The sequence below is a fragment of the Pantherophis guttatus genome, chromosome 8 (genome assembly GCF_059756535.1).
Source record: "Pantherophis guttatus breed Tessera chromosome 8, ASM5975653v1, whole genome shotgun sequence".
Taxonomy (NCBI): Eukaryota; Metazoa; Chordata; class Lepidosauria; order Squamata; family Colubridae; genus Pantherophis; species Pantherophis guttatus.
The window spans coordinates 40,004,872-40,028,805 of NC_142070.1; the positions used below are offsets into that span (position 1 = coordinate 40,004,872).

At 41.2% G+C, this 23,934-nt stretch overlaps 1 long non-coding RNA gene across 6 annotated transcripts in view; it reads left to right on the forward strand.

The window, feature by feature from the left end:
• The window catches only part of LOC148112599 (uncharacterized), an 80,415-nt gene that overhangs the window by 27,366 nt on the left and 29,115 nt on the right, over nt 1-23,934 (forward strand). For 2 of the 6 annotated variants that reach the window (XR_015729099.1, XR_015729100.1), the window contains exon 3: nt 9,895-10,049. The exons of 3 other annotated variants lie outside the window; for them this stretch is intronic. This is a non-coding gene — a long non-coding RNA (uncharacterized LOC148112599). Of the gene's footprint in view, nt 1-9,894; nt 10,050-13,823; nt 13,878-23,934 lie in introns of all 6 variants that reach the window. One more of the 6 variants, XR_015729101.1, reaches the window with a different exon arrangement.

The window sequence follows — 23,934 nt, forward strand, 5'->3', positions numbered from 1 at the left end:
TAATGTCTTATGAAAGGCGACAAAGAAGTCCAAGTAGCCGCCCTACAGATGTCCAACACAGAAGCCTGGGTAGCCCAGGCTGCTGAAGTAGCCGCACTCCGCGTAGAATGAGGCAAAATGTTCCCAGGAACAGGGCGACGCTGATTCTCATAAGCAGCAGCAATACAGGCCTTAATCCAACGACCAATCGTGGTCGACGACACTTTCTGACCCATGGTTGCAGGATGGAACGAAACAAACAGGGCTTCTGTCTTCCGAAACTCGGCCGTCCTACGTATGTAACGTCTCAACGCCCTGCGCACATCCAGAGTGTGCCAAAGAACCTCTCGATGATGTCTCGGCGACGGGCAGAAATCCAGAAGCACTAATTCCTGCGCCCGGTGAAACCACGAATTAACTTTGGGCAAAAACGCAGGATCCATCCTCAGGACCACAGTATTAGCATGAAAAATGCACAAGTCCTTCCTGACAGATAAAGCAGCGAGCTCAGAAATGCGTCGAGCCGATGTGATCGCCAGGAGAAAAGCAACTTTGAACGACAGAAACTTAAGTGAAACGGAACCCAGTGGCTCAAACGGAGACAAGGTGAGAGCCTGCAAAACCAAAGACAAATCCCAAGAAGGATAACGATGAACCGTAGGCGGTCTCAGGTTCGTAGCTCCATGAAGGAACCCCTTCACCCACGGATGATGAGCCAAGGAAGTATACGGTGGACAGGATAACACAGTGGCCAGGGCCGCCACCTGGCGTCTGAGAGTGGCGGGAGACAAACCCCGTTCCAAACCCGCCTGTAGAAAAATGAGGACATCCTGAACCGTTGCAGACGTAGGATCCACGTGAGCAGTCGCACACTAACGGCAAAAGGCTTTCCACGAGGCTTCGTAGATCCTCGTCATGGATGGTCGACGGGCCGACTGAATCGTACCAATCACCGTATCCGGCAAACGGCCTTTCTTCAAGAGGACGCGCTCAAACGCCAGACGGCCAACTGCAGCCACTGGGGCTCGGGATGACGAATGGCCCCCTGACACAGCACGATCCGATGTGGAGGAATCACCCACGGGTCTGTCACCGAAAACTCCACAAGATCCGCGAACCACGGCCTGCGGGGCCAATGTGGAGCTACCAGTAACATCTCCGCCCTCTCCGCTATCATCTTGCGAACCACCTGCTGAATCAGTGTGACGGGCGGGAAGGCATACAGTAGACCCGCTGGCCAACGACACCGCAGAGCGTTTGTGTCTTCTGCCGCTGGAGTCGGATACCGAGTGATGAACCGGGAAAGCTGGGCGTTGGCCGGACTGGCGAACAAGTCCACCAGAGGCCGTCCGAAGCGAAGACAAATCTCCTGAAATAGACTGGGAAGCAACTGCCATTCGGCCTGGTCTATCACTTCCCTGCTGAGCCAATCCGCTCGTGTGTTGGCTTTCCCGGAAATGTGGTCTGCGAGGATGGACTCCAGATTCCTCTCCGCCCAGTTGAACAGACGTGTCGACTCGAGCATCAACGTCTGTGACTTCGTCCCCCCTTCCCAGTTTATGTGCGCTTTGGCAGATGTATTGTCCGTGAGAATCAAGACATGACGACCCCGAACCAGCGTCCGGAAATGCAGAAGGGCGAGGTGAATGGCTCGAAGTTCCAATAGGTTGATGCTCTGTGCACGTTCCTCTGGAGACCATTGTCCTTGGCCCACCTGGGCCCCCAGGTGAGCTCCCCAGCCATGGAGACTGGCATCGGTGGTGATCACGACCCGGTCTAGTTCCAGGAAACTGCAACCTTGCAGGATGGCCGACGACTTCCACCAACTCAGTGACAGTCTGACTCGCGGAGGCACTAACACTGTCCTTGTGGAGTTGGAACTGCCTGTTCTCTGGAACGGAAGAAGAAGCCATTGTAGTGGACGAGAATGTCTGCATGCCCACGGAACAATGCGGAAGCACGAGACCATCTTCCCCAACAAACGTGACAGCGTCAATAGAGGAGCCTTCCTCCGGGTTAGTACTTGGCCCACAAGCGACTTGATGTTTTTCGCCCGCTCTGAAGACAGGAAAACCTGACCCTTCTGGGAGTCTATCAGGGTCCCGAGGTGTAGAATTGCGGTCGTGGGGATGAGCTGGCTCTTGTCCAAGTTGATGGAGAATCCGTGCTCTCGGAAGGCCGAAAGCACCCTGCCCCTGTCTTGCGCCGCTTGTGCCCTGGACGAGGACAGGATTAGAATGTCGTCCAGGTAACATAACACCCTCACCGGAACGGTACTGAGAGACGCGGCCACTACCGCCACCAGCTTGGTGAAAGTCCTGGGGGCCGAGGAAAGACCGAACGGCATCGCACAGTACTGGTAATGCCTGCCCGCATACTCGAATCGCAGAAACTGTCGATGCGAAGGAAGCACTGGAACATGCAGGTAAGCCTCTCGCAAATCCACCGACTGCATCAGGTCCCCTTGGCGAATAGAAGCCAGAATGGACCGAAGAGAATGCATCTTGAAACGACGGTAACGTACCGCCCGATTCAACTCCTTGAGGTTGAGAATGCCTCTGACCCCTCCCAAACTTTTGGGAACCAAAAACAGTATCGAATAGAAGCCGGTCCCCTGCTGGTCCAACGGAACTGGTTCTATCGCACGGATCTCCAGCAGGTGTGCTATCTCTTTCACCATCAGGCTGCGAGAGTCTGTGGACAGTGGAACTGGACACCGGATGAACCGACGTGGGGGCCGATCCGTGAATTCGATTGCGAGACCCTCCGAAATAGTGCGACGCACCCACTCGTCCGGAGTGGACCGGGCCCACCGATGACGAAATGACCGGAGACGTCCTCCCACTGGCCCCGGAGTCGGTGAGTCATTTGCCCCGTCTGAAGGGCCTAGAAGTAGACCCACGATAGGGGCGCTTGGAGGAGGACTGTGACCTGCCACGCTCTCTGAAACGCTGTCTGTCCGAGAAGCGTTCTGGAGTCTGGAACGACTGCCGGTAAGTCGAGGGGCCTCCCTGCCCCGAGTAGGAACGAAATGGCTGACGTTGCGTGTAAGGGGTGTAACGCCTGTCTTGTCTGCGAAAGGACGAGGGCATAATTTTGCGTTTGTCTTTGTCCTCCACAAGAATCGGCTCCAATGCCGTGCCAAACAGGTTCGGGGCTTTATACGGGGCCGCCGCCAACTTCCATTTGGTTTTCACATCAGCTTTCCACGGCCGTAGCCAGAAAAGGCGTCGCAATGTGACAGAAGTCGCTAACGCCCGCGATGCAAACTTGACAGAGTTCAACGAAGCATCCGCCAAATACTCTGTGGCTGCAATAATCTTGTTAATATTGTGACGTAAGCGGGTATCCTCTGGAGGGAGTCGTTCCTGAAGTTGGCGCAACCAGATCAAAGAGGCCCTATTGAAGAATGAAGTAGCCGTGGCAGTTCTAACAGTCCAGGCCACGGCTTGATGAGACCTACGAAAGGCCAATTCAGTGCGCCTGTCCTCCGACTTGAGCCCTTTCAGCGGATCAGAAGAGACCATCGAATGCGAAGTGAGAGACGCCACTGGTGCATCCACTGTAGGCACATCCAACATGGCATCAAGTTCGGGCGCCGCACAGACCAGTTTCTTATCTAAATTGCTTGGAGCAGTGGACGACCCTGGTTGGGCCCAAGGCGCTTGCAGAACATCCGCGAACAGTTGAGGGCACGGAATAAAGTCCTTCTCCTGCTTGACTTGCTTAAACAGGGCATCATGAGGACCGGTCTCAGACGGGGTTGTCGGTGGTTGTGCTCCCACCGAACCCAAATTAGTAGTCAAGCGAGCCTTGTGAAGGAGGGATTTAAATAGTGAGGGACGAAACAAGCCCGTGAAGGCTGGAGTGTCAGGTGCCAGCGCTTCATCCTCAGAGAATTCGAGGTCGTCGGGGCCTTCCTCGTCATGGCACGAGTCCTCAGACGAAACAGACTCACGAGGCGAGGGGGATCGAGCCCTGCGAGACCTTGAAGAGGCCAATGTGCTTGAAGTCCCCGCCGCCGATGTCCAGGCCGCTGTCTGCGCTCCGGCCGCCATAATAGAGGCCAACGCTGTTGATAACATCGTCTGGAAATCGAACTGAGACGGAGGCGGAGGATTGTCCACCTCACGGAGTCCCGCTGCTGTAGGCGTGAAAGTGGCCGAAGGTTGGCGCCGAGGTGGCGGAAAGGCCTCCAACCCCGCTGAGGAAACATCAGGCATCGACTGGGACGCACCCTTCTGCCAAGCCAAAGAACTGGATTGGACCGCTCTCCGCTCCGAAAGGTCAGGAACAGGAACAGACTGTTGGGTGGATCCCACATCATCACGGACTAAAGAAGCTGACGCCTGCTTGGCCTTCTCACATCGTTTCTCCAAAGCCTTATGACGCCTGAGAGCATCCTTTTCAGCGGCAGAGGAGGTCTTAGAGTGGCGGGACTTGTGACCGCCAGACGCAGAGCGTTTGCCCGATTGTTTCTTGCGGGACTTAGATCTGACAGGACTGACCTCCTGATCACTGTCTGAGGAGAACGAGCAGTCCGCCATGGTGAGAATGCCCCAAGCAGAATAGAATTATTAAACAGTTGATTGACAGACAAAGTTGTAATAATAATAAATAATGATTGATTGATTGACAGAAATCAGTTTGCTTGATTAATTGATTAATTGATTGGATGAATGCTTGTTTGATTAATTAATTGGTTGAAAGAATGACTGGCTGCTTTGATTGCGTAATTAATAGATATCTGCTTGAGAATAATTAATTGAGTGATTGCTTAATTGATTAAAGACAGATGAATTAATATTCTGGCTACTGCCCTGGGCAATGCACAATGCCCCAACAAGCAGAGCTGGCACTTCTGCCACGCTAAGCACAAGGGCACCCCTGTCTCTGCCCAGGTAGAGGGAAAGCCGTGCACTAGAGGCTGCAAACAAAGGGGTGAGCGATAAACTGGCAATGCTCCCCCCCTCTTTTTTCTCCTCCGAGTCAATGCCCAGTAGGGGACAGAGACTCAGTCAGCCAGACCTCGGAGTAAGGCTGCGGCCCTCTAATTAGGGTCCGCCCTGCCACGAGGAGATTTCAAAATGGCGGCCGCCCTAATGGTTCAAAATGGCGGCCGCAAGTTGGTGGCGTAGTTGTAAAATGGCGGCCCGCCCGAGCTTTGAAGGATGGCGGAGCGCTTTCCCCTTGGCGCCGCTCACACGCGGACGCCAATCAGGGCTGGAAACCGGGCGGCTTGGGTGCGACGGGAGGGTAGCGAGCCCCGACGGCCACGCCACCCCCCCCAGCAAACACTTACGGCTGAATTCTCGAGGCTGTAGAGAGACGCCGCCAGTCACAGCGCCGCCCGCAGAAGCCTGACGGGACGGCCGCTGGAGAATCACGCCACTAAACACCGCGAGCCGGTAGCCGCACTTGAAAGACCTCCGTTCCGGCTTGCTGTTCCACACGGGAGTCGGGGATCGATCCGCTCAGCCCCGATCTCCCCGGCGCTAGAAATACCTTACCGGATCCGCCCCGCAGGGACAGAAGCCGGCAGCAGCAGGCGCAGAAGCGCGAAAGCCGGCACGACCCAGTTCCCTGGGCACGAAACCGGCGAGCAGCTGATTGCCTCCAGGAATCAAAGAAAACTAACTCAACCGAAAAAGGAGAAGTAAAAATAAAAAGGGGGCTAATCAAAAATAACCAAAAGGCCTAACGCAACACTCAGAGCACAGAGAAAATCCTCCCAGTGTGTCAGCAACTGAGAGAAAGACTGGGGATTCGGGTGCAAAAGGGGGCGTGGAGAGAGCACAGAGTGGGAGATAAGTAGGAAAAAAAAGTTCTCTCAGTTGCTGTCAGAGAAGAGGATTTTCCCAATGCTGGAGTGTAGTAGCAGCGTTCTGGAAAATGCCTCTGAGTTTTCCTGTAGTTGCTGAATCACCTTTGCTGGCTACACTAGCTGATGATTTTAGTGTAGCATTTCTTATTTCTTATTCTTGTTTTAGCTAATGAACATCCAGATATCTAGTACCCCAATTCAATATAAGGAAGATTTTAATATTTTTAATGGTGTCTGGGATTATTTGAAATAAACAATTCCTTTGGAAAGAACTGGAGTCAACTATGGACTCAAATGCAATGGCCATTTGCGTCTCTACTGTTTTGGGCAAGTCCTGCTGACTTTGGAGCTCAGTTAGTCTTAATTCAGGACAGTTGGCCTATTGCCTATTCTCCAACTAATCCCATTATAATTCAGCTCAGCATTATTTGGGCAAGTCCTGCTGACTTTGGAGCTCAGTTAGTCTTAATTCAGGACAGTTGTCCTATTGCCTATTCTCCAACTAATCCCATTATAATTCAGCTCAGCATTATCATCAATGATATCAAGAAAAGACAAAATCATCCCAATATAATTTCTCCCAAAGGGCAACTTGATTTTTCTCTTTATTCCATACAAAGCTACCACTGAACTGTATTTCTTCAACATCAGGGACTGGACACACTGAAGAAGTTTAAGAGGCCCAAGAGAGGAAATTGGCAGAATGGAGATCAGGAAAAGCTGGGAATCTGCCATAACTGCTCTCCAGACTGTCTGAGAATAAAAACATAAATTGATTCCATTTTTTTTAAGTCAAAGGAATGTTCTATTAACCTATTTAACATATACAAGTGAAGGCACATATATAAACCATATTTAACTCCCTGCCCAAGCAGTGTTGTTGTCAATCATATAACAGTAGTCTGCCATTGTCTTCTGATTTGGTTCTGCAACCCAACAAGACAGACACAGACTTCAGAGCATAATTAGAACTGCAGAAAAAACAATTACTACCAACCTGCCTTCCATTGAGGACCTGTATACTGCACGAGTCAAAAAGAGGGCTATGAAAATATTTACAGACCCCTCGCATCCTGGACATAAACTGTTTCAACTCCTATCCTCAAAACGACGCTATAGAGCACTGTACACCAGAACAACTAGACACAAGAACAGTTCTTGAACGCCATCACTCTGCTAAACAAATATTTCCCTCAACACTGTCAAATTATTTACCAAGTCTGCATTACTATTAATCTTCTCATCGTTCCTATCACCCATCTCCTCCCACTTATGACTCTAACCTTGTTGCTGGTATCCTTATGATTTATACTGACTGCTTCTTAATATGATTTGATTGCTTATGACTATCATTAAGTGTTGTACCTTATGATTCTTGACGAATGTATCTTTTCTTTTATCTACACTGAGAGCATATGCACCAAGACAAATTCCTTGTCTGTCCAATCATATTTGGCCAATAAAGAATTCTATTCTATTCTATTCTATTCTATTCTATTCTATTCTATTCTATTCTATTCTATTCTATTCTATCCTATCCTATCCTATCCTATCCTATCCTATCCTATCCTATCCTATCCTATCCTATCATATCCTAACCTATCCTATTCTGGAATGCTTTTTGATCTTATTCTAGTTTATAGCTCTGGGATGCCCAGATGGTTCCTAAGTATTCCCAACTTTGATCCAGCTTACAAATCTACATAAGGTTGGCCATGTGATGCTACCTGCTGATACCTGGTTAATGTGTCTTGTTGTCTTGATATAAAAATCCAACTGCTTTTAGCAAATAATGTATTCTATTGAGAAACTCTTTTTCTAATTTCAGTTTTATGAAGCCAGATCGGACATTTTCATTTAAGTGAAAGCACTATCAGATCCAGCAATGAAAAGCATTCAGATTCAGATTTATTATCTAAAATAATTCTTGCATTCATATACCAAATGGATATGATTTGAATTTGACCGGCCATAATAACCACCTAAAATATGAAAAAGTGATCCAGTTCAGATGTTCCAATAATTAAGTCCAATATTTTCAGACTGCTGTGTAATCTGCATGCCAGCTAATGCATTTACAAGGCTAACTTGCAAGGATTTCTAAAAGCTTTAATCTTTTTCTTCTTTTGTTCTAAGAATGGTTGATGGAACTCTTTTCACCCTGGATGCGCCTTGATATTATTTATTTATTGTGAATTTTGTTCATTCTGACTGCAACAATTAACACTAGTAAGACATTTCTTTTCAATTCAAAAGCCATTTGGAATTACTTTGGGTTATATAGATAAAATAATTACTACAATTATATGCCTATACATGTAGTAAAATTACATTTTTAAAACTCTTCTACCATAAAATAGTTGCCTTTCATCAAAGAGCACAGAACTATAAAAAGTCAATTGCATGTTTCTTGACTCACCAAAAATAATCTCTTCTGACAAATAGATAATGAACTAATTATAGATCTAGGCCTTTGAGATCAGAACAGAAAACCTTAAAAATAATCACAGCAAAAGCCAAACTTAAAGACAAATCAAATTTTGCAGTTTGAAGCTGGGAAATAAAGGGGTACAGAAGAAGAACAGTCAAAAGGGCCCCAGAGTGGATTATATACTGACTATCTAATAAATTATTCTAGGTGTCAGAGAGGGTACAGTATGAAATTTCTGAAAGCTTAGGGCAAAGTTTTTCAGACTTGTCAACTTTAAGATGTGAGATTGGGATATTCTAGAAACTGAATTCCACATTTTAAAGTTGCCAAGTTGCAAAACATTGAACTAGAATAAAACAGCTTTTCTATATGGCTTACTTCCAGCAATTGGTAAACTTAAATATACTGCTGCTGAACACAGGTTTTAGGCTACCATATCTAGATAGAAAAAGTCTGAATTCATACCTTCACTACCTGAAGATAGCAAAAAGAGTCAGAAAACTGCTATCTAGTGGTTTGAGTTTTTATTGTAATTTATAGATGTTGTATGGGTTGTGAATATGATGCTTCTAGAAGAGGTGGTGTTTGTTCTAACTTTAGTCTTAAATTATTCACCACCATGACCTCATTTGAGCACACTAGAAATACAATTCAAGCATCTTCATCTTAATTTTCTCTATATTTGGGCGATCAGCCTATTCCCTCTCATATAGGGATACCTTTCAGATGGTACCATCATTCTTGTCTGAGCTGGAGAAAAATGTGTGCATGTGGGGGAGAGGAGGAATGTTATTCTATTTGTGGTTTTGTATGCAAATACTTGTCTTGTTTCAACTATTTTTGGGGAGGCTTGGAAGAAGCTGGGGTCATTATTGTCTGAAAGTTTCTAGAACTGTGAAAACGCAATTTTAACAACAATGTACAAATGAGAAGTCTGTTTTTTCCCTTGGAGAAATGGCTTGGTAGAGATGAGGCCACTGTTGCCTGAAAAAACATTCAGATATTTTCCTAGGGAAAAATATCTGGCTGAGGCTTGATGCTCTTGAAATAAAAACTCTGACCTCAAGGGCACCTGACCCTAAATCTATAGAAAGCTAAAATGTCCATACTTAGTAGGTTGGATGCAGCGGATGGTTCTAAAATGAAGGCGCAGTGCAGTCTTGCAATTCTTCATTATGCAAGCTTGTTTCTTAATTTAACAGGCATGTGTCCTGGACCTTGTTCTGTTATTCATATCTTGGCTTCTAGTATTATGGTTTTCTTTCCAAATCACTTGAAAATGCACTTTCATCATCCATGCTATTTTGATTGTCTGTCTTTAGAGGCTCACTGCAGCTGTACATTTTTTAAAAATTAAAAATAGAACAGAATCTACAAAGGACCCATGGCAGGTATTAAATGAACCCTGAATAAATGGATTGGCCCTTGGTTGCTAGTGCACTCATTTAAGAGGTTTTTTTTTTTGGGGGGGGGCGTGTATGATAATGAGTCTTGACAAGTGAACATTGATTTTAAAAAGTCAAAGTTACTGTTTTGGAATAAGGAACTATGGCTTGTTTTATACCTTTTGGGAATAGGGAACATAATTAAGATTGAGCTAGTTTGTTATACAGTTTCTAAAAATAATAGGTCACAGCTAACATTATGCCTGATCCCACAGGTTTGCTTCATTCCTTCTGGGAACAAGGGACCTGGCAATTAGCATTTGATTTTTCTTTGATTTCTACTAAAGATATAAAATTAAATCTCAACATGGAATAAAGGGATTGACCCTGAACGTCCACTGATGCTGTTAATGGAGAGACATGGAAACAGGTGGGAATAACCCTTAATTATTACTATTAGAAGACTATGGCTGTTGATTCTTTACATGCAAAGTATGCAAAGTGGTTTTATCAAATGTAGACCACTTTTAGGAAATTAATTACTACTTAGAAATATAAAAGTTGATGGGTTGGGTGAGGAAACCTGGCTTAGTTAATAGTTCTGACTACCATAAAGCCATGTTGTTAATTAGTACATTGAAGCCACCCCTGCTAGATCCCCTTTCTGTGATCATTATGGCATGTTTGCCTAACTGGGTCGTTGACCATAATTGTGCAATACAACTATACAGTACATACTGTACAGGAATGCAGTTAATAGCAAATTTCCTGCTCCTCCTATGCCAGCCAGCCTGTTTTGGCCCCAAGGTCCTTTTTCCCTTGTGTCGGTAATCCTCCACTAACTGACCTTTGTCACAAGCTAACTGCCTGCCAATTACCACAGCCTGTAAAAACTTTCAATTTTTCCACAACTCTTATCCGTTACTCTTCTCAGATTGCCTACCTTGCCAAAGCCTGCCAGCCTGCCACATTGCCTCTATCTGCAATAAGTTTTATTAGGTGGAGCAGTCCTCTGAATGGCAACCCTTTACATCACTAACACTGAATACTGCCAGCAAGTCACAACTTTGGTAGTTGAACTTAAAGGCTGAAACATGTCCCTGACCATCCGTTTTAGTCTTTTTCATATAGAAAGGGCTGTCAAACGTGTGGGCCGTTGGCTGGATGCATCACACAAGCCATGCCCATGCCCAGTTTAGTGAAGGGGAAAAAAAGTCATGATATGTCATGTGACAATGCCATGATGACGCGGGTTTGACACCCCTGATATAGAACTATTTAAAGAAGACATGGCTAATCCGACAGCCAAGACGGTAAAATGTGGAGGAGTAGATTTCTAATTTTAAAATATTAATTTTGGAAAATCCTGAGAGACTTCTCATTTCAACCAGGTGTGCAAAATTGCTTTCCTGTCCATTCAAGGCACTGACCCCAGGAGGTTGAATCCAGGACATTTGTAAGGTTAGTTTTAACATTCAGGTTCACATCATTCGAATTGGGCAAGCCCACATGGCTAAGCACATGACCTTTCTCAAAGCCTATTAGAGTTAGAGAACAGGTTTGCAAATGGATGCTCTCTTCACATTAGAGAATGGCATTTGCCAATTGTTTTAATTTAGGAAGCAATCTTGTTCTTCCTTACTTTTATTGCAAAGCAAGGTTGTGAATGGCATGGCAAAAAGGTGAATACCATTTTAACTTCAATCCCTTCCTTGCTCTGATTTTCTTTAATGGGGTCATCTGCAAGTTTTCATTCTGCTTTCTCTTGTGCTAATGGGATATTACATTTCTATGATGCTCCTGGAGGTGCACGTCAGTTCTCGGTATTCTGAAGAAAAGTTCAATTCCAGGACACCCATTTGGATCAAGCCGTACTTTTGAGTTCTACATCAATTTGAACAGATTTCAGGGTTTTGATGCCTCAGCATGGCTGTTCTCAGCTGACCTTGACTGTTCTCGGAGCTTAAGCTATCTCAGCCGTGATTCGTGTTTGAATAGGTGTTGGCTAGACTGGGAAGTGTAAAAAAAAAACTTGGAAGAAAGCTCTTCCAAGCAAGGTGTTTTCATAATGCTGCCAGAAATACTATACAAATTCATTCACTAGGAGTCAAGTTAAATTCAAAGGCCATGTTTAAAGCTCTTTACAATGAGACTGCCTATTGTTGACCTCACCCCATTCCTAAGAGGTCTGTAAGGGGCATGCATAAGAGCACCAGTGTGCCTACCATCCCTGTCCTAATGTTTCCTTTAATTGTATTAATTTTATGTATTCAATTCATGCTTATACTTATATATATTATCTAATAAGTATTCGACAAAATAAATAAAATAAAAAAGTAAAAATGAATGGTGCAAAGCCCAAACTGACACACATTGCTCCAAAAATGTATTATGTTGTGTATGTGGACAAACGACTAATGCCGCTTTCTCTGTGCTCTACCTGTCTTTGTGGTAGTGAATCTCACTCTGCTAACATGCTTCTTCTGCACCTGCTAATTTAACCAATTGGTATATAGTAGTGGCCATATGGTCCAACTTTGATGGCCACTGAGTTCTGCCAGTACTGATGAAATTCTTTTCAGGAGGCTTACCAAACCAGACATGCCTTTAGGCATCCCCCAAATTCAGCAATTAGAAGAAGCAAAACACTCCCTATAAGGAAAAGTCAATAACAGTCATTATTCAAAGTCCTGCCAAGGAAATGTCAAGCTTTGCTAATGTGTGGCCTATAAAGTTTGGCACAACCAGTGATGTTGGTTGGCTACTCTCCTGGCACCCCCAAAAAGCAAGCAATCAGAGGCAGCCTAGCACTCTGTGATGGAAACGCAGCAATCATTTTTTTAATAGCATGTTCATTCTTGGCTTCCATAAAAGCAAGTGGCAAAGTAGGACCTTACTTTTTTAAAGCATTATTTGAAACACAGCAGGGTGAATACTTGCAAAATGGTTTGTCATCCCTGTAATTTTCATCCTATTGTGCCCCAAACAATGGGGCAGCTTCAGACTATTTGATATTTCTCGCATTGTAGCGTATGGACAAATCTTCTTTTAATGGACTTTCACAGCAGCTTGAATTAAATCAGTTCACTAAACTTGAACTAACTCATGCCCTCTTCAAATCATCAATCTCCAATCTGAACCAAATCCTTTCAAGTTTATTATCTCTCTTCCCGTTTCCTTGTTGCTGCATTTGACTGGAGTGAACATCTTTAATAAATTCTATTAATTCACAGATTACAAGAGATATAAAAGAGGGTCTTGATAATTAACTGGAATTAACAACTTGAAATATACCCCTGTTACGATGTTAGAATAGTTCAGAACAACCAATTTATATCTGATCAAAAATCTATCACATTCAGCATTTCTATTCTCATAGTGGCCAACCAGATAACTAATGGAAATCTAATAAGCACTATTGTGACTCCTCTATGGTTTAATGAATACAGTTTAAAGACTTTTTTTTCCATTTCAAATTTCCCATTATTGCCTGGCCCTTGGTATCTGTCAGAACTTCTGCTATCACATAAGTTATAAAGAAGATAATTTTCTTATTGATCCAGCCTCTGATAATCAATTAATGATGCAGGAGAGGGGGATAAGTGTTGGAGGTGGGGGCATTGCCTTAGATATATATTCCCAGAAAAATATGATGCCAACTCTGGCAAGTAACGCCAAGCTAAACCATGTATTTTCTCTCAAGTTTGTAATGCATTGAAGTTTGTTTTTCTGTTATTAAATTCTTATTAAATTCTTCCCAATCCTTTTTTTAAAAAATGTTCTTTTCCTATGGGTTTTTTTGTTCATTTGTTCATTACTCGTTTCCTTATTTTACTTTTCTTTCAAATATATAAAATATGTTTAAACTGGAAGCCTTTAACACAGTTTTTACTGAATTGAAAGGCAGGGAATTAGTTACATTAAATCAACATGCAGGCAAAAAGTGAACACTTTTTTTTTAAATGAAAAGAAGAGAGTGAATATTGTCAGGTTACTGTATTTATAGAAAAGCTTGACCCATATGGAGAGTACCGGGTTGAGAAAGCATGTCTCTTATCTATCTTTTATCCTTTTTTACCTTTCATAAACTAACATGGAATTCTGCTGCTGCTTTATAAATTGTAATGAATAATAGATGACATTATAACTTGCTGGCGACAAAATGTAACCAAAATGTGTACGTTTTCTTTCTTCTTATCTCAAGGGGGAGATCTGAGTTAAAATACTTTGCTCAATCATCAGTTAAATTTGCCTGCATGTGAGTAGCAGTTTTTGAGAATTCTTTTTGCTTCCCTGCAGACTTGATAAAAATATTTGCAAACTGCTTATTAAGACAACAACAGCCTGTTTCAAAATCTATGTAGCTTCAAAGGACAGAATTACTCTTTTGTTTTTGGACAAAATATAAAATTCAACATGAGCCCAATTTCCCCTGCAGGTGGCACACTAACACCATGCGTGGACTGTTCTTTCTGCATATTTTAAACATTGGAGAAAGTAAAAAGTGGTAACTTTTAATTTGACCTATTCAGGAGAGATATTATTAAACATAAATATTATCCACAATGCTTTCCTCCACAAAGAGCCTGTGCTTTGTCTGGCTGAGTTTCAGGGCCTGTAAATTTTTCATGGTGAAACTGTTCATGGCTTTGTATACCAAAACTTCATTATTGATGTAAAGTCATGGCTTATAAAAGTGTGCTTTTCCTGTTGCTGTTCCAAGCAGAAGGAAGCATACTGTCACTTGGTTAAATGGACGGAGGACCCATGGGGCTTAGAAACATGTGAGGCGAGTGCACGCACGCCCACGAGTGAACCGGTAGCAACCGGAATTGAAACCCGCTACTGATGTGTGATCTATGAGTCCTTATTGCAGTCTGTTTTGTTTATGATTGTTGAAAACAAGTTTCTTGTTTACTTTTATTTGGGTAACAGATGAAAACTAAAAAAAAACCCAACAAAGTCTTAATCAAAGAACATTACTTTTAAGATATGAAGAAGCCCACTGCTCAAATTCTTTTCCTCCAAAACAATCGGCTCTTATCCCCATATAATATGGTTCATAGCCAGGGGTGAGTTCAACTTACTTTTACTACCGGTTCACAGCGGGGCCTCTTGCTTCGCTCGCGTATGCGCAGAAGTGTTTTGGTGAGGTTGGGCTCGGTAGGCGGAGCGTCCCACCGGTTTTACTACCGGTTCTGTTCTGTCCCCGTCTCCACACACACACACAAACACAGTCAGCCGAGGGTTAAGAAAGCACTTGGCATGCACACAGGTTGTTATCTAAAACTTGGCAGCTATACGAGCATTGGCTGCCAAGGGCTTTACTTCATCAGATAAACAGAAAAATACATACAAATTGCAGATAATCCAGTTCCAAAGCAAGAAACCTGTTGGCAGCTTTAAGCGTTGTTCAAGTGACTAGCCAGAGTTAGTTTTTGTCCGTCACAGAATCTTAAATGGCCACCACACTCTCTTATATAGTCTCTGGGTGTGGTCCAGTGACTCAGTTATAATCCCTGGCACGCCTCCTTAACTGCTGCAACCATTTATCACGCCTTCGTTGACGTGGATCCAGGAACGACAGATCACCTCCCTCGCTTTCATCTGAGACACCTGGCTCCTGACTAATCTCCTCTTCCTCGGCCGGCACTTGAGGCAGTGCCAGAGGGGAGGGGCCTGGAGAGGGAGGCCTGGCCGACTCCTCTTCTTCATGTTCGGAGCCTTCTTCCTCCGATGAGATAGGCTCGGAGGGCGGGGCCACAACACGGTTCTATAGAACCAGTGCGAACTGGGGGCAACCCACCACTGTTCATAGCTCTTCTCCTACTTTAAGCATGTCCCTATGTCCCAAAAGACTGACCACCTCAACTTAAAACAGGAATCTAACGCTCTAAGGCGGAGGTCTTCAAACTTGTGGCAGAATTCTGGGAGTTGAAGTCTACAAGTCCAAGTTTGAAGACCCCTGCTCTAAGGCAATCTGCAAAGTTTAGCCTAATTGAATGAGTCCATCAGCCTATTTTCATTAATTGTATTACATTTTTCATATGCAAGTCACCAGCTGAGAGTGAGAGCAGGCGTATTAGAAAGGAACAAAAAAGATATTATCTTATTTTGGGCTTTGCAGCATTCTTCTGCTTGCTTTTATCCTATCTCATCCTGAGAACTCAGTGTGAACTCCTGCAAGGGAACTGCACAGCAGGAGAAAAAAAAAGTTTGTTCTGATCAAGAGAGTTATGAAAGAGGGAAGCAATTAAAAAAAGATAAAACAGTTTCAGGAAGATAAGCAACATTGGGACAGAAACACTATCTCAAACTTTTGAATTCCTTAGTTGAAATATATATTTTGGGAGTGTCTATGGATAACTAATGCTTAAAAAACTCTGGCAAACCATTAGATGGCAGCAAAAAGAAACTAGCTTTTTGCAACCAAGCTGGTTGCTTAGGTTTCATAGTTTAGATGTAGCAATCCTACTTAAACACTAGATGAACAGGATAAGAAATTTGTTTTCTGCTTTCCTGGTAGGAAGAGACTTTTTACAGCCTGTCCAGCATCCCTTCTTATAACTAGAATACTGCAGCAGCAAAGATTAAGAGTTCTCCCTGGATGACATTTTTTCAGGGCCCGCAGTGTTTTAGCTGCTTCTAACAGCAGAGAAAACAGAGGAGCGAAAACTCTATCAAGGCTGGCAGAGTAGCATTCCTGCCAATAAATTAGTGGAAGGGTTTAAAAGTGCCATTCCAAGGTTATTAGAAGGAACACGAATTACATTTTTTTTTAAAAAAAATGAAGTGAGTTTTCCCTGCTGCCTTAAAAAAAAAACCTCTACTAAACTGTGTTAACATATCAATCAGAGATATGTGGGAAGAAGGGGAATTTATAGTGGATCTAAACCCCCAATTAAAGAAATTATGCATCTTATCAAGCAATATTTGAAATGTACCTCCTGACTGTAAATGTGAAGCCTTCAAACACATATTTTAAAAAAGCTAATATTACAGCAGTTTATTTCTTTTGTGCATTTTTATCCAAGTTAGGCAATTATCTTAGTCTAGCCGTCAGTATTATGGCAAAGCCTCACAACTTCATATCACACTCTGGTGATAGGCCGGGTTAGGTACAAATAAGGCACAAATGCGAGATGGGAGGGAATTTAATTGCTAGCACATATATCTAGATAGATTGCAAAACAATATGGAGTACAGAAAAGAAGTAACTTATAAATGACTTAGATGAGGGGACTGAAGGGGCGCACATCAAATTTGCAGATGACTCTGACATTCATAATCTTGACAGACATGAGCATTGGGCACTATCCAACAACATGCAGCTCAGTTGTGAGAAAAGTAAGGTCCTGCATTTAGGAAGGAAAAACCAAATATGCAGGTAGGTGTGATAATGATAGTGTCCCCTATACTGCACTAGTGAAGCCACATTTGGAATACTGTATCCAGTATTCATCACAATACAAAATAAAAATAAAAAATAAAAATGCTGAGGTCCTAGAAAGAGTGCAGAGAAGAGCAACAAAGATGATTAGTGGTCTGGAGGCTAAAGCATACAAGGAACAGCTAAGGGAACTAGATATGTCTAGACTAATGAAGAGAAGACTTAGGAGTGATGTAATATATGTAATATTGTATCTTCCAATATCTGAAGGGCAGTCACAGGGAAGAATGGGTCAATTTATTCCCCCAAGCATCTGAAGGCAGGACAAGAAACAATGGACAGGAGCTTGTTAAAGAGAGATCCAACTTGGAACTAAGGAGAAAGTTCCTGAAAGTGAGAACAATTAATCAATTGCCTATTGGAGTTTGGGTGCTCCATTGTTCGAAGTTTTAAAGAAAAGGCTGGACAACCATTTGTCTGGGATGGAACAAGGACTCTTGCCTTGGACAGGAGGTTGGACTAAAAGAACTCCAAGATCCCTTTCAGCCCATGATTTTATTTCTATTTTCTAAATTACAGGAGGGATAAGAGAAAGAAAGTAATATATGGGTAGTTGATATTTTCAACTGCACATTCAACTTTTCTTTCTTTGTAAATCGTTGTTTCATATATGACTTCATACATTGCTTGCATGCCTGCCTTTCTCAAATTTATATGTCTTTTGGCAAATGAAAATCTGGATGGTGAACAACGCAACAAGCTTTCCAATCCAGAAAACCATGACTTACTTTCTTTACAAACCAACCAACCAATCAATCAACCAACCAACCAACCAACCAACCAACCAACCAACCAAACAAACAAACAAATGCCTTTCAAAAGACAAATGTAGTCAGGGCCATTTATGATCTCCAGGGAAAGGTTGTTCCATAGCTTTTAACTTTCTTATTGCTGTTAAGATGTCATCAACACCCCCAGCCAAAACTTTTCTCAGTCATCCTCTTGATCAATTTCTTTTATCTACATAGCTAATATATAAATATATCTGCTTTGCAATTTGATCTTCATTTATTTTATCTGGTGGCAAAGTGGTTAGAATGCAGTATTTCAGGCAAACTCTTTCCAAAACCTGGAGTTTGATCTTGATGGGGCTCAAAGTTGATAAAATTAGGATCCAGATTATTGGGAGCAATATGCTGATGTTGTAAACTGCCCAGAGAGTGCTGTAAAAACTATGGGACAATATATGTGCTATTGCTATATGATTAAATAACCTGACAGTATTTATTTCACAATGATAACTCACATTTTCTATTCAGACCATATTCATTAAGCACCTATTCATTTTTGTACTGAGTTTCTTCTTGTGTTACTGAGTATCCTGTCATCACAACATTCAACTTATTCTTTGTTTTACCTGAGACAACTAGATCTCATCTACATCTAACAAAATAGTAAGGGTAACACTCTTACACATAACCATTTTTATGACTTTCAACAAACTTTCATTCCTCACAAAATACTGCCCACTACCTTTTTTTAATGTGTGTGCATCTAAATTTGTTTTTTTTCTACTTTATATTTTATGATAGTCAAGGACTACACATCTTAATATTTGTCCAATTATTTCATAAACATTCTACCAAGGCATACAAATTATTCTACTTCATCTATTTTTTCTGCCATTTATTAATAAATTTCAATCAGTTAAATTTTCCTTGTCAAATATAGCTACTTTGATGTTTGACATATTAATTTTCAGATAACTGCTACTCATTGCTCATAAAATCTAACGTTTACTGCAAAGTAGCCAAGAACATGAAAAGGTACACTGATATTCCCAATTGACACATCTCTGAGATAACCACAAACATTCCTTGTTCATTTATGAATAAATACATTAAACAAAGAACATATTAACATTTTTACTTGCTCTGTTCACTAAGCATTCCACTGATTTTCACATATTATTTACTGGTACTTCTGTCTCTTACGACTGATTGCTTTCAGCAACTAAACTTCATATTCATGTAAAACATTCCACAATTAAACATTGGTTTATTAATAATAATAATAATGTTATAATTTAAACCTAATTACTTTATCAAATGCTTTATCTAAATCTCACATTCATAACTTTCTAAATAGTCTGCCAAAGACTATAAGCATGGTTTGTACATCCTCAGCCTAAACTAAAACAACAACCGCAGTTTATTCATTGTCGTCTCTCAGATATTTCTGAATTCTGAGACTGAAAGTCTTTCAGAATTCTGATCAATACTTCCCAGGTTTTTATATAAGGCAAACAATAACTACATTCCTCTGAGTGCAAGGCACAGTCTTTACAAATACATTAAACATCACACAGCCACTTCATAAGCAAGCCACATCTCTGGTTACTCCATTAAACTTTCAGCCTCACATTTTTAACTTTTCCCGCATTTATTACTTCCTTTTTATATTTTTTTCTTATATATGAACATATATAGTGTTTGTTTCAAAGCTATTCTTTAACAAACTATAATTTCTGTATGAATTTCTAAAATGGGGCTTTCAGCATTCCGTCCTTTCAGTTTAATGCTAAATTATTCCATCACTTTTATTTTGAATACCATTCATTCAATAGGAGATACGTCCTTTAGTCCTCCTCATCCATTTTAAACCATTTAATATTTTTACAAAAAAGTTGTGTATTTTTTTCTGATCCTTTTATTCTTAATTATTCTTCCTGACTGAGTGCATTCTTTGCAACTAATCTTTCCTCTATGTACATATTGTATTTTATTTTCATTTTTCCAACAGTTTTTCTTATATGCACTTTTTCTTATACACTACATCATTCACATCAGTGGTGGGTTGCTATCAGTTCACCCTGGATCGGGCAAACCGGTGGCGGCGGAAGTCTACACCTCCCCCCACCCAGATGCTTCTGTGCATGCACATAAGCATCGTGTGCACACCCATGAGTGAACCAGTAGCGACGGGATTGGAACCCACTACTGACTCACATCACAATTCCACCAAATAGTCTTTTTTATATTTAATTATTAATTCTCTGGAACATTATTCTATCTTCTAATGCTTTTTCACACAATACTTGTACTTCCCCTTCATGTTCTACTTTCATTTTCATTTTTTAGATTGCTTTTCTTTTTTGCCATATTCAGATACTCTGCAGTCTCCAACCTTGGCAACTTTAAGACTTGTGGACTTCAACTCCCAGAATTCCTCAGCCAACTCTGGGAATTGAAGTCCACAAATCTTAAAGTTGTCAAGGTCAGAGAGCCCTGCTCTACAGTACCTAAAAATGATCTGTCCTAAATTAAGAACTGGCTTCTTCAGACAGCAAGCAAGCATTTTGTTGCCTATTGGGAGACTAATATAGATCTATTTTGGACTGATTGGTCCTCATCAGTTAACCACACCCTTACCATATATTCCCTTCCCGTAGAGGCTAAATATTGCAAGCAAGCATTTTGCTGCCTATTGGGAGACTAATATAGATCTATTTCGGATTGATCAGTCTGAAATAGATTTATATTAGTCTCCCAATAGGCAGCAAAATGCTTGCTTGCTGTCTGAAGAAGCCTAGGATAGTGGATGTGATTTCACTATGGCTGCAAACTTGGTTGTGTAGGAAAATACCCGGTTGAAGAAAAATACACACAAAACCTACGACAAAAGAAGAAAGCAAATACTTAGCCTCTACGGGGAGGGAATATATGGTAAGGGTGTGGCTAACTGATGAGGACCAATCAGTCTGAAATAGATCTATATTAGTCTCCCAATAGGCAGCAAAATGCTTGCTTGATGTCTGAAGAAGCCTAGGATAGTGGATGTGATTTCACTGGGCTATGCTGCAGACTTGGTTACGTAGGAAAATACCCGGTTGAAGAAAAATACCTCTATCTATCTTTCTTTCTTTCTTTCTTTCTTTCTTTCTTTCTTTCTTTCTTTCTTTCTTTCTTTCTTTCTTTCTTTCTTTCTTTCTTTCTTTCTTTGACAAATGCTACCATTCTTTCTCATTATTAGGTCTCTAAATGACACAATCACTTCTCTCTCTCTTTTTTCCCACTTAGTCATTCACGCCACCAAATAGCATAATTTTATCCTGCATCATATTCATTCAGAAACTGCATAATTTATTTGCAAACTTGTATCTCGTTCTTCCAATTATTACTGTTCACTGGAGTGTAACATGCTGTTATCAGTTTCCTGGATTCCGACTGTCCTACACACCCACAATAGTTTAGATGACATTTAATTATTATCACATTTATATGGCCATCCATCTCAGATTCATGACTCTGGATGACTAACAGTTAAAAGAAAACATTTCCCCTCATAATTCTATTCTTTCACTTCCTCCATGCATTCATTCAACTTCCAGAAGAGCACACTGTTTTTGTTAAGAACTGTGGGAATGGTCCCAGAGAAAGTTTCATGTACCCATCAACCCTGGAAGATATGAGACACTCTGCTAGTGATAATAAAAGTATTAGATATTTGTTTAATATTTCAGAGAAAATTATACCTTGGCAAAAAAAAAAAAAAACACCCAATATTGTTCTTTTGTTAAGCCTTTGTATTTACTCTGAGCTCACTACTGGAAAAACCTGGGCTTTTTATTGCTTCCCTGTTTATACAGATATCAACTGGATTTTTACTTTTGAGACAAAGATATGAAATTTTAATTTTGATTTTAACTTTAAAAAATGTTGATCGATATGGGGAAAAATGAAGCAAGCCTATGGAGAACTATGTACAGGAGAAAAAGTACAGGTTCTTGGTCAAAATGCAACTTGGCTCTATTAATAATATGCAATGCAAAATGATTTTCTTAGCGTGCTTGTCAGAAGTCTCCCCTTTGCCACTTTAGTAAAGTGTCTTTCCCTCCTTAGAAAGTCACCTTCAAGGATGGAGTTGTTTATGCACTTCATTTTAAGAACAAGGACATAAATATCACAAAATACTGCCCTCCACTGGCCCTCTTGGCCCTATTTTTAATATGTCAAGCCTTTACAGTTTTAAGTATCTAGCAAAGAATCTTTTGTGTCAGGTTCCTTTGTTAACCTTATCAGAGTGCAGTGATGTTTTTATTGAGGTTGCTAACTGATGAGGAAACAAATGGCTTAGCCTGCTTTTTAACCTTTAAAATCAGCTTTCTCTGCAGAAATTTTCATTTACATTACGGGCAGGCAATCTTTTTCTTCCTCTGTGCTGCTTTTCTCCTTTCTTCCTATTCCCCCTTTCCTGTCCTGTCCTATACTGTTTCACAGGAACAGACTGGAACTATGGTAATATTACTAAGGAGTTAAATATATTTGTTGTTTGGGTTTGTAACCTGTAAATTCACGCAGGCGCATTACAGCAGTCTTTGTCAGCCTTGGGAACTTTAAGATATATGGACTTCAACTTCCAGAATTCCCATCTGGTCCACACATACTGTACATGCTGACTGAGAAATTCTGGGAATCAAAGTCCACATATCTTAAAGTTCCCAAGGTTGAAATTACTGACTTACAGGTGAAACCCAGTTCCTGAGACAATGATTCTTACCCACTTCTCATCACCAAAAATAAATGAATGTGCCACGTTCATGTCAGCCATTAGCCCATTTTTTTCATGACATTAAAACATTGTTTTTCTCATAGGATGTTATTCCAGCCCTCTAATTTTTTTTATTATTGCTTTTTATTTATCTTTGATTTTTGCTGACCATTGACTGAATAAATAAATGCTTACTACTAACTTTATTTTTGTTCTTTAACATGCCTTTTATAGCATGGTAACTCAAAGGCAAGCTAAGACTGTTGTTTTATGGCATAGGAGATCAAAAATCTCTGTGAGATTCTCCCACAATTCTCACATCTTATGTCAGAGCCTGCTCTAAGTAACCAAAGGAAGGCAATCAATGTTCAGTTACAAAAGTCTCCTAATTCTAATGAACACATTACAAAAATCCTACAACTACGGTAGCATTGCCTGCAATGTTTACTCAGAATCCAAAGGGGATTGCTAAAGCATATCTGATCTGAAAGTCATTTTGTTAAATTTTCATTCACTAAATTGTCTTAGAGCCAGTTTGATGTAGTACTTAAAGATACCAGGCTACAAAATGGGAGGCTGTGAATTGTGAAAAGTCCCTCCTTAGACACAAAGCCAGTTTGGTAACTTGAAGTCCTAGAATAAGCCAGTGACAAGCTATATTCCAAAAATATTTAGAAGAAAACTGTATGAACTTGGCCATACGGTTGACCAGAGTCAAGTCTGACTGGAAGGCACAACAAAGAAAATAAACCTGTTTCAGACTGAAGCAAAAGATTTTGTTCCTTGCTCTTTTTTTGTTGATCAATAGCTATGACTTCTTCTTTGAGTAGATGCCAAATCATTTTTTAAAAACTACAATATTCTATTTGTTTATGAAAATACTTCATTTATAACCCAATTCACTAGCTTATGTATACCAATGATCATAAATAGAAGACAACATAAATTTTGCATCCCTTTTCTTCTTTCCTCCCTTCTATCCCTTTTTAAAAAAATATCAAATATTCAAGCTGTCAAAGGCTGTGAAACTAGTTTTCTTTTCTGTCACTACCATTATTGGCTCTCTGCCCTATTTTATATCAGCTCTGAGCATCTATTCATTTTGGAAAAGCTTTTTTTCGCTGTCTGTTCCTGAATATAACCTGTCCCTGGTTATGTTATTATTTTTTAAATATCTTCGTTTCTTTCTGTAGAAGTCTTTGTAATTTAAAATGAAGATTTGCTGATCACCATAGGAAGGCACATATTGGGGAAAATGTCAGCAATTAATTTATTATCCAATTAAATAACAGCAAGAAATATAGCAAATCATAATATGCTGACATAAAATTATCCTAATCCTATAGTAAAATGGAATGATTACCCTTATTACAAT